The sequence below is a fragment of the Coenobita brevimanus genome, chromosome 105 (assembly GCF_032717465.1).
Source record: "Coenobita brevimanus isolate Jiangsu-jjx chromosome 105, ASM3271746v2, whole genome shotgun sequence".
Taxonomy (NCBI): Eukaryota; Metazoa; Arthropoda; class Malacostraca; order Decapoda; family Coenobitidae; genus Coenobita; species Coenobita brevimanus.
The window spans coordinates 8,958,286-8,969,928 of NC_137058.1; the positions used below are offsets into that span (position 1 = coordinate 8,958,286).

The 11,643-nt window shown below is 40.7% G+C and overlaps 1 pseudogene; it reads right to left on the reverse strand.

Moving 5' to 3' along the window:
* Positions 1–701: 701 nt before the first annotated feature.
* LOC145416225 (protein FAM200C-like) lies at positions 702–8,466 on the reverse strand (annotated as a pseudogene).
* Between the last annotated feature and the right edge of the window lie 3,177 nt (positions 8,467–11,643).

Consider the following 11,643-nt stretch of genomic DNA (forward strand, 5'->3'; position numbering starts at 1 on the left):
TAGCCCACCAGCTTACCAGTGGCTGTGGTAGTGGCCTCGGGGCACCCTGCCAGGACAGCTGCAGGGACACCCTCCAAGCGCGTCTTGGCACTGCAACTATCCCGCCATTATACACCCACTGATAGGGCAGCCTCCTGGGGCGCTACTCCCAGGTTCGGACCCCTCTCTATTGGGCGGAAGCGGCAGCCTGGGAACCGCAATGCCCTGTACCCTCTAGCACAGGCCAGAGCCCCATCTCGCCCTGGACCCATGATCTATGCCGGCGGAACCCCCGCCACGCCTCCCCCCAGAAGTCCGCCACTAGGTAGCGGGGGCAAAGTTTTCTGGCCGCATGCCCTTGCTGGCGCCAACCCCTGTAACGTAGTGGGATACGTTGTGTGAAATGTAAAGTGCATGTGATGTAGTGCATAGATAGTTAGAGGAAATGTTTGGGACAGTATGCTGGTCTACTCTCCATGTTACTGTCACACTGAAAAGGTCAGCAAAGGGGGATGGTTAGATAGCTAGTGAAACAGGAGCTCCAGCTCTCCCTATCACCAGCATTCCCATTCCCCTCGGGAGTACTACCCTGTTCGGCCCGTGCTACGGGCCGAACAGGGTAGTATATATGGCTAAATTAAAACACTAGTGTTATTTTCTTTTGTTTATTGTAATTTAACATTGTGCATCTCTAATGACTATTGCCAAAGATGTCAAGAATATCAGTGGGATGGATGGAGTTGCAGGCTTGAAGCTAGTTGAGGAATTCTTGGCTTTGTGGATGAAAGTGCCAGCCTGGCATCGTTTGCAACATTCAGGCGAGTCCTCTTTTTTGTTTTCATCCCCAGCACAGTTGAGAACCCCTTCTCACAAAGATACATTGTTGAGAATGATACCAACAACTTCAAGGCTCTCTTGGACAGAGTTGGTGAGTCAGCTAGTCGTGAAATCCAAAAGGAATCTGCACTTTGGTTTTGGAATTCGATTTTCAAGGCTTCATTGGCTCGCATTGTGATCCACTCCTCCTTTGCAGGAAAATCATTATCATGAATGGCTTCATCAGGTACAGAGAAGGGATGAATGATCCACTGAAGACTGACTGTTTCTTGGTCACTCTCTGGAAAGTAGTGATGCATGCTTGTTTCAAGCCCCTTCAAATGGTCGCTCATCTCTTCGTTGATGGTCTGCAGAAGTGATCCAATATCATGACTATTCTCCTCAACAAACTGGTCTAGGATGGGGAACTGGGCTATCACTCTTTTCTCCAAGCGCCGAATCCAGAGTCTCAGTTTCCCCAGAAATGCAGTCACAGTTTGATGGGCATCAATGACAGTCGTGTTTCGGCCCTGCAGTTGCAGATTACCACTGTTCAGCTCTGCAAATATGTCAGCCAAGTAACAAAGTCGAGCAAGCCACACCTTATCAGTGAACTTGGTAGCAAAAGGAGATCCTTTTTGTTCCAGGAATTCCTGAATAGCCTTTTGGAGCTCAATGACTTGACGTAAAACCTTGCCTTGTGACAATCAGCGAACATCGGTGTGGTACAGCAGAACTTGATACTGCTCTCCCATTTCCTTGCACAGCTCCTTGAATATGCGCGAATTCACATCCCTGGACTTGATGAAGTTGACGATTTTCAACACATCTTCAAACACTAACTTCAGATTACCAGGCAGGCTTTTCGATCCAAGAGAGTACCGATGAATGATGCAATGATCTACAGAAATTTCTGGATTCACAGCTTGTATGAGGCCCCGTAATCCACGATGACCACCCATCATCGACGGTGCTCCATCGACGGAGACCTGGATTAAGAAGAAAAATTATTATAGAATTATAGATTGTTTCATTTAGTCATTCTTACATATCTTTTGCATTATAATTATATGGTTTTTTTAAATTTTATTTATTTTGGTACTTTAGTACTTCAGTGTGACAGGCACTATATTATTTGTGGATCATGTACAAAATATTAGCTACACTACAGCTACTTATACCATACATAAAACTGTATATGACTAAATGCCATGTAATTCATTGTATTTATACTAATTAAGACTTCATATAAAAAATCTTTCCCTACCTGTTGAACGCTGTTCCAATCCAATCCATTCTTGGTAAAGAAACTCTTGATGATATTGAAGACATCTTCTCCCTTCGTGGTTGTCAGCAGATCCTCGCATAATAGGAACTCTTCTTTGATCTTGTCCTGGTGCACGTAACGGACGAACCCAAGGAGAACAGCACAACTAGCTACCGTACGTCACACGATTCATCAAATTGCAAGGAGAATTTGCTATATGAGCTTTGCTTGATCTCTGCTATAACTTGGGACAGGATATCTGATGCCATGTCATCGACTCGTCGGCGGATTGTGTTGTTTGATAGAGATATGGCACTCAGTTTCTTCGCTTGATCCTCCCCACATACCTTGCTTACCATCTCGTACGCACAAGGCATAATCAGATTCTCTGCAATGGTGTGGCATTTCTGTTGTTCTGCAACTTTATATGCAACAAAGTAGGATGCTTCGACCGCAGCTTGAAGCTTTTGGGCTTGAATTCCAGATGAACCAAACTGGATGTTCTTCAGTGCTACAGCCCGGCGCTGAAAATAAGCCTGATCCTCATTCTGAAGATTTGGATGGCACTTCTGGAGGTGAGCTGAGAGTTTTGATGGCTTGAGGTTTTCATTTGTCAACACTTTGTGACATATCACACATTGTGGCCGATCCTCTCCACCACAAGGTAAAATCACAAAGCCATGGCGAAGAAAGGCGTCAGAGTAGGTGCGCTTTTTGGACATTTTATTGTTTGATCTGCAAAAAAGGAAGAAAACTGCATAAAAAAGTGTGAACTTTGAGAATTAATTATTTATCATTTCATGGCATTCTAGATAGTATCAGAAGAGTTTATTCAGCATAGGAATGATGTAACAGTAGGTAATGGTAGCTATACTGCACAGGGCAAAACATATAGGCTACATACCAGCTTACGTCTACCCCAGCTGATGCTCACAGAGAAACTGACTGTGAAATAGAGGCAGCGGTGCCAGATTCTCAAACCCAAATTATCGCATTTTTACCATAATTTGAAATGCTCTTATTATTGACGAACCTGTCACGTACTTACGAAAATTATTGCATTATCGCATGCATGCTATCGCCTGAAGCACGAGAGGCCAAATTATTGTATTTGCGATAATTACTGCACGTCTGTCAACGCTGAATAGAGGCAGCCTCAGGGAGTGAGTGACGCGTACTGCACACGTAGATGAGTCACCAGGGTTACTGAGTGACTTGTGTCCTGAAGCATACCTGTCAAAATACTTTTGAGTTTCCACACTTTTAGATACATATTTCTTCTTTCCTAGTACTGTATATTAGTGTTTGATGTTTATTGTAATTCGGTTTAACTTTATTAATTAATTATAATTGGTTTACTTTACAACTTTACATACTAAGTTAACATTAATCCTAATGCCTGATTTTCAGGATTCTTAACGTTTTTTCTGTCACCTCTCCATTACCCCCGGAAAACCGTTAAATTACCCCCAGGGGGTAATTTACCCCCAGTTTGGGAACCACTGCGCTACTATGACAGAGTAACAGACACATTACAGAAAAGAGAAGGGTGGGTGGACAGTATCTATTTAGATTTCAAGAAAGAATTTGACAGAGTACCACACCAAAGACTTTTATGGAAACAGTACCATCAAGGAGGAATCCGAGGCAAACTGTATTGTTGGATGCAAGATTTTCTCAGAAAAAGAGAGATGAGAACAGAACTAAGGGGAAATTACTCATCATGGAGGGAAGTGACTAGCAGAGTTTCACAGGGCTCAGTGCTGGCACCAATCATGTTTTTAATGTATATAAATGATACAGACAGTAACACTGGAAATGAAAGCTATCTAAATATGTTTGCAGATTATGCAAAAATACAAAGGAGAATTACTAACACAGTCTCTTGTAAAGAGCTACAAGAAGAATTAAACTTCATGAATGGAGTAATAAATGGCAAATGGAATTCAGTGTGGACAAGTGTCATGTAATCAAGTTTGGTAAAAGTGGAAAAAGACCTGATTGGGATTATAAGTTAGGAAATAAAACTCTACACACATCAGCAAGAGAGAAGGACCTATGTATGATTATCAATAACAGACTATCTCCGGCTGACCACATCAGTGAGAACGTATGGAACATGTATACACTGCTTGCAAATATGAGAATAGCATTCACATGCATAAATGAAGACATGCCAAGAAAGATAATAACATCATTCATCAGACCAACCCTGGAGTATGCATCAGTAGTCTGGAGTCCTCATCTCAAAAAACACATAGACAAGATTGAAAAAGTTCAAAGGGCCGCTGCAAGATGGATACCAAGCTTAAGGGACCTAAGCTACGAAGAAAGACTAAAATAAACTGAATCTACCAACACTACAGGAGAGAAGGAAAAGAGGTGACATGATAATGCTATATAAGTGCATATCAGGGAAGGAGAAAATAGACATAAATGATTACTTAACGTATGGAGAAGTATCAGCAAGAGGACACTGCAAAAAACTGCATAAAAAAAAAGAGGTGATAAAGACGTAAGAAATTTTATTTTCCCAAATAGAGCAATTGATCAATGGAATGCACTAGCGAATGAAATAGTGTGTGCCAAAACAATTCACAAATTTAAGGATATGTACGATAAATATGGTTTAAGACACGGGACAGTACGAGCTTGACTCATCCCTGTAAAGATACAGTTAGGTAAGAACAATTAGGTAAGAACACACACTTGGTGAGTAAAACATACCGGTGATACCTACTCCTGTGAAAAAGAAAAAAAACGGAGTTCAAGGAATGCAACAACCACGACCGTCGACTGATTTAAGGGTCTATTTTCTGCAATGCCTTGTGATCTTCACTTTCGACAGATTACTCTCAACATCGGAGTACACCGAACTTTTGAATGGAGATAGCTTCTAAGCTGAACAAAATTAAATGACCGTAGTGAAAAGAAAAAGTTGTCTTAATAAAATTTTGAAATTTGGATAACACCGGCAAATTTAGTTTTACATAGATTCTAATTTTACCCGCCATTGGAAGCTATACAGTAGAAAAGTAAAAAAAACAGTGAGGAGTTTTTTTTACTGTTCCTCGTTCGGTTCATTTTTATCCGAGATGAATACTTCTGGCACATTTGCATGCACACAGCTGGCCGTTAAAATTCCACCCTTTTTCCACAGGGTTTTCCCACCAGCCATTATTTTTTCCTCGAACAACTTTCAAATTCCCAGTTTCTGTAGTTTTTCCATTTTCACATTTTGTTTTTCATTTCTTCATATTCCACTTTTTTGTTCTCATGGTCAGTGTGTCTCTTCAACTCCACTGATAAATCCCTTCATTGCTCCTCCCCCTCCCCCCCCCTCTCTCTCTCTCTCCATTTTCTCTGCGTTGCTTTTCATTGGATTCAGTTCCCTTTTCCTCATGTTTACTCGGTCATTTTTTATAATTTTTATTTTTCCACTTTTTTCTTTGTCTTTTTCTGCTTCTTTTGTTCTTCCCTTCCGATCTCTTTCTCGCTCTCTCTCTCTCTCTCTCTCTCTCTCTCTCTCTCTCTCTCTCTCTCGCTAGCTCGCTCGCGCGCGCGCGCGCGCTTGAATCTATCTATCTATCTATCTATCTGTATAAAGGCGAGTGTTGTATGTTTGTTACGTATTAATTCGGCTCCCTTAGGGTCAACCCACACATATACATATTCTGAATCAGCATGATGCAGGGAGTGTTTTGGTATATAATTTATTAGGGTTCATTGTATGTTGAAAAATTATATTAGGTATATTTGCCGAAGGTCCAATCAGCCCTACGTAGGAGCTAGCCGAAAAAGCCCGCCCGAAATTATATATATATATATATATATATATATATATATATATATATATATATATATATATATATATATATATATATATATAAAGATGCATTAGAGTTGGATGGAAAGCATTCGGTAAACATAGGGACATTATGAAAAGTTGCTTGCCAGTTTGTATGAAACGAAAAGTATATATAATTAATGAATGTATATTTCCAGCTATGACATATGGTTGTAAGACATGGAAACACAAAATCGATGGAAAATAAATTAATTCGTTCTCAGAGAGCAATGGAAAGGTCGATGTTGGGAATATCTTTAAGGGACAAGAAAAGATCAACTTGGGTGAGAGAGCAGACTAAAGTCAAAGATATTATAGAAGTTATAAAAGAACAGAAATGGAGGTGGGCAGGCCATGTACCAAGAATAAGGGATAACCGATGGAGCAAGAGGTTGACTGATTGAACACTAAGAGACTCTAAGCGTAGCAGAAAAAGGCCAGACAGGAGATGGAGAGATGAGATAGAGAAATTTGCAGGGAAAACGTGGCAAAGATTGGCTCAGTCAAGGAGTTCGTGGAGAAGGTTGGGGGAGGCCTTTGTTCAGCAGTGGACTAGTTATGGCTGCTGATGATGATGATGATTATATATATATATATATATATATATATATATATATATATATATATGTGTGTGTGTGTGTGTGTGTGTGTGTGTGTGTGGAGTCACATGGAGAGACAGACTGACAAATGAGGAAGCGAAGTAGCGTTGTGGTGTGTATGTGAATGTAGGAAGCATTAGGAGAAACACATTGAGGTGGTTTGGCCATGTGGAAAGAATGGAGAATGAGAGACTGACGAAGAGAGTGTATGTGAATGAGGTGGAGGGGGGAGGAGAGGGAGGGGGAGGCCAAGGATGAGATGAAGGGATGGAGTGGAGAGGTATAAGAGAGAGGGGTGTGTGAGCTGGGAGCAGGGTAATGAAATGGCGGGGGACAGGGCGACATGGAGGCGATTTGTTTGTGATCACCCCTTATGGGATTAAGGCATCTGGGAATAGATAGATAGAAGGATGTGTGTGTGTGTGTGTGTGTGTGTGTGTGTGTGTGTGTGTGTGTGCAGACAGTATAATAGACAAACGGGATGGCAGTAAAACTGTAATGATTTTGGGACCACTGGATTCCTTTGACTCTCCTTTACATTTTTTTCTGGGTTTAGTTTCTTTTGATACTGCAGCGGCTGTAGGCATACTTTCAGGAACACCTCAGTTGGCGCGCCGGACTTTCCAACGCGTATAGGTTCGATTCCAAAAGATGTGACTGGTGATTCTTAGGTTACGTAATTCTATCAGGGGCATAGGCTGGTCGCCAACTCTCAAATGTTCTGGTCTATAGATATACACTAACGGCCTTATACCTGTAGCAAAGTGAAATATGCGATTAATCGTCTTTATTGTTTTTTTTTTTCTTCACTGTTTCTGTATTGTCCATGTGAGCCAATCTTGTCCAACCTACTATACACACAGTGTACAGGTGTACGTGCAGTGTTCCGTTAAGTACAGTGCAGTACCTATCCAGCAGTGTTCTCTGGTATGTATAGACTGTATGTTACTTGCTCCCATTCTGATAAAGCCTGAGAATGAGAAAAATTGAAGAGTAACGAAGGAACTGTCTGACCTAAACAAATTTACCCACATTTTCTCCAGCACTCCCATATTGTGTGTGTGTGTGTGTGTGTGTGTGTGTGTGTGTTAAAATAATTCAGTTTTGATCTAACCTGAACGAAACTTGATGGAAGGGTTGGGTGTCGTCCCGGAGGTTGGCCACTTGTTTTGTTATAACAAAAGCTCATTGGCGTCACACAACAATACCAACTTGAACAGCGTTGATCCGATTCAAATCAAACTTGGAAGGGATAAAGATATGGCAGGGATGAAGTGATTCGATTTGGACAAAATCAGTCAAAGATCACGGTCATAAGGCAAGGTCAAAGGTTCGACCTTACTCCTCCAGTTTTGTTTATTCTATCTGGGCCAAACATTGTGGAAGATTTGAAAATTTAGCACGGGTTAAGAAGTTTGATTTTCAAAATAATAGGAAACGGGTGCAGGTAACAGGGCATAATCAAATCAGACTGCACTGATCCAGTTTAAACCAAGCCTTCAAGGGTATTGTCGGCCAGAAAAGAATGTAATAAGTCGGCTTTGGAAACAATTAAACGTAAAGGTAACAAGCGAAGTCAATGTTCGGCCCTAAAATCATCTGTGATGTGAGGTTGATGCACTCTGAGTGTTTCTTGATTTATACTGCATTTTTCTTTTTTTCTTTTTCTTTTGCAAGAAAGTAGGAACTAAAGGCCAGGAGCCTGCAAGATTGTTCCCCCCAGGAAAATACAAAAACAAGAAGCGGTACCAAGGCATTGAAAACCCGTCCCCGGCAATCATTATAGTGTTGACTTATAAACACAACAGGATATCTAGTCAAAGATGTCACATCAAATTTGGAGCAAATCGGATAAAAATTGACGATTTCATGCCCATTTGAAATTTTAGGCCCGAGCTACCTGAGATTGACCCTCCACTTGCTAACTTGGGGGTGACCCAGCTGATGTTCTGAAGCATGTTATAGGATGCAAATTTGAAAGATGCACCTTTAAGTTATGGTTTCATGTCGATATGACGAATTTGAAAGGAATTATGGAAAAAAAAAAATTAAAAACATTTTCTGGGGGTCTACAGCCTGGGCCTTGGCCCAGTTTAGCCCAAAATTTTATTAGGTGATCAGAAGGTCATAGCCCATCATCCCTGTAGTTTTAATCAAAATCTCACCAGTAGTTTTCACGTTAAGTTGTTAACAGACAGACAGACAGACAGATAGATATACAAACCAAGTGAAAACAATACCCGTTCCCGAGCCACCCCGGGGCGGGGAAGGGTAACAACATAACAGTGCGCCATATTTAAGATCCGTTCATTTCGAAATGCCTAGTCGCACTGCGTTTGAAAGACCGGAGATCATAGGCGGTAGGAAATACAGACAGAGAGAGGCTGTTCCAGAACATACATGATGGACTGGATTGGGAGTAACGGTTAACTCTTGCATTAAATAGCTGGACAGAAAAGGAATGAGAGTATGTTGCTGGACGAGTGCAGTGTGTTCGCCGTAGTGATGACGGGATGCAAGCAGACAGTTTAGAGAAGCAGTGACCATTGAAGGAGCGATAGAAAAGAGATAAAGATGCAACAGAGTGGCGAAGAGACAGAAGATGAAGGAAGCCAGCAAGAGAAGGAGTGTTAATGAGACGAACAGTCTCTGACTCCACCTTGTTGAGAATAGCTGTATGTGGGGAGCCTCCCCACACATGAGAGTTGTACTCTATACAGGGGAGAATGAAACCCGTGTATGAAGTCAACAACTCTGCAGGGTAATGAAGACACGGATTATTCCCGAAAGAATGAAACGCGAAGTATGGTGAAAGATGATGTAGGCTTGAGTTTGATGTTATTAAGAATTAGAGGACACTCCTGTGGAAGATTACTGATTGTTCCATTTCTTGCACGTATTATCTTTTCAATGTAATTTTTTTTAAATTATATTCTTGGTATGGACAACATATTTCAGCTTATAAAAGGGAAACCGTTTTCATACTTTTCAATACAAAGCCACATTTTAGTTATATAGTTATATCAGGGATTGTTTTAGCTGAGAATTGACGTCTTTAACTGAAAGAGTTAGATACTGTCACCATCATCCCTATCTTTATGAGAAAACAAGAAAACAATCCAGAGAAAAAGAAGATATTAAATATCATAACTGGGAAAAGGAATTAAGAAAATAACAGCAATGAAAAGGAAAAAGAAAAGGAAAAGAAAAAGAAGAAGGGAAATACACAGAAAAACGGAAAACAAAAAAAAGAAGAGGAAAAGGAGATATCAGAGACAATACTTATACTGTATAAATAGAAATATAAAAACAATACGGGGTGGGGGGGGGGAGAGGCGGACTAGGATGGCGCAAGGCTGGAAAGCCCTACAGCGGTAGGAAGAAAGGCTGGACAGTTCCGAAGAGAAAAAAGGAAATGGACTAAGATGTGTGCACAAGTTCCTCCTTTCTGTTTTTACAAAGAAAATGAAGGAACTAGATTCAGGTAAGTAACAGTTACAGCCAGTCCAATCATACCTGTGTACAGGACCAAGGGAAGACCAAATAATCATCTTCAAAGGTAGATGCCAAGATAATTCCCTTGATGGCAGTGCATGATGGAAGAACCTCCACTTGCCTCTCACGGGATCTATCCTCTAGACCACCAGGAAAGCCAGGCATGGGAAGAGAGAAAATCAAGAGGAAAATGTTTTTAATTCCCATCACATTATGCTTACACTTGTGGGAGAGAGCACGTCTGTTTTGTTACTAGGTGGAGAAGTAGGGAAAAAAATGATAAAATATTAGGGAAAGAAGAGGAGCAAAAATGGGCTGTACGACATACATACATACATGTGTAGCATACATACAGGTGTAGTAAATATAGCAAGTTTTTTATATAAATACAAGGATGGAGAGAGATAAATATGGCAGGGGCTTGAGGCAGTGGAATAATAGAGCAGTAGAGCAATAAAGTTTAATATTTACAGCGTTCTACAGCAGAGTGATATATTCTTACCGTCTTCTTAAATGGTTTCCACCAGTCTGTGAGAAAAGCTTTAGTAATATATGATATATTTCAACATTCTATGCCGAAAAATTGGACGTTCGCTTTACTCTTTTATACAAGAAGTTTCTCGTCAGTGTGTCATTTTCTTTACCATTCAGAATACGAACCATTGTGGCTCAATAACAGCGTGATCTCGCCATCTACTTGTGCCTCAAGTGACCCTCATATGGAATGTTACAGTTACACTTACAGAAGCGATCCCCATCCAGAAAAAGGACTCTCCCAATTATCTCTTTTCACTGTTTCACTCGTACATATAAAAAACTTCAAAATGAATATGTTTGCATTTTTAGAACCAAAGGAATATAGTATGGCTTAGAAAATATAATGATGCTAAACCACTTGGCTTGTCATACAGTGAAAAGTCAGCTGAAGCATCCACTGCACAAAGTGAATGAATGGTGGGGGTCCCTAATTACCAAGCATATAGCAATATATCATCACATTACCAGCTCACAAGCTTATCTATTTTGTTTTGTTATGTGACAACACGTTGCAGCGAATGAACATGTGCGAAAATTACAAAAATCACCAGCAAAACATAACGTTCCTCGGTGGCTAGTTAAATGCTTTCTCCTGTATCATCATCATCATAATACAAACAACAAATACAGCTGCCATAGATAGCTTGATTTTCTTTCAAGAGCCTTTAGCGTCCATAAAGTCCTGGTTGGGAAGTACTGCTTTAGAGGACAGACCCTAATATTTACAGTTACGTATTTTACGAGTATTCTGCCCACTGTCACACGATATTATTCAGATAATAGATACTCTACTTTTTATATGAGGGACGTTTCTGCCTCACTCCTTTAGACTTTCACGACCATGACGGAGCCAGACTTCACAACATAGCACCACACCACACTAAGGACACTGACTATAAGGCCTTGAAGCTCTTACACCTAGTAATTTTGTACTTGTTCTTCTACCCTTTTCATTAGGTTTCATTTCACGTCACTTGTTACGGTCGATCGGTCGTTCTCTCTCTCTCTCTCTCTCTCTCTCTCTCTCTCTCTCTCAAATGATCGTTACTCAGTCACTTTCATGGCTGGTTGTTAACTTTGATTAAATGCACAGCACCTCGATT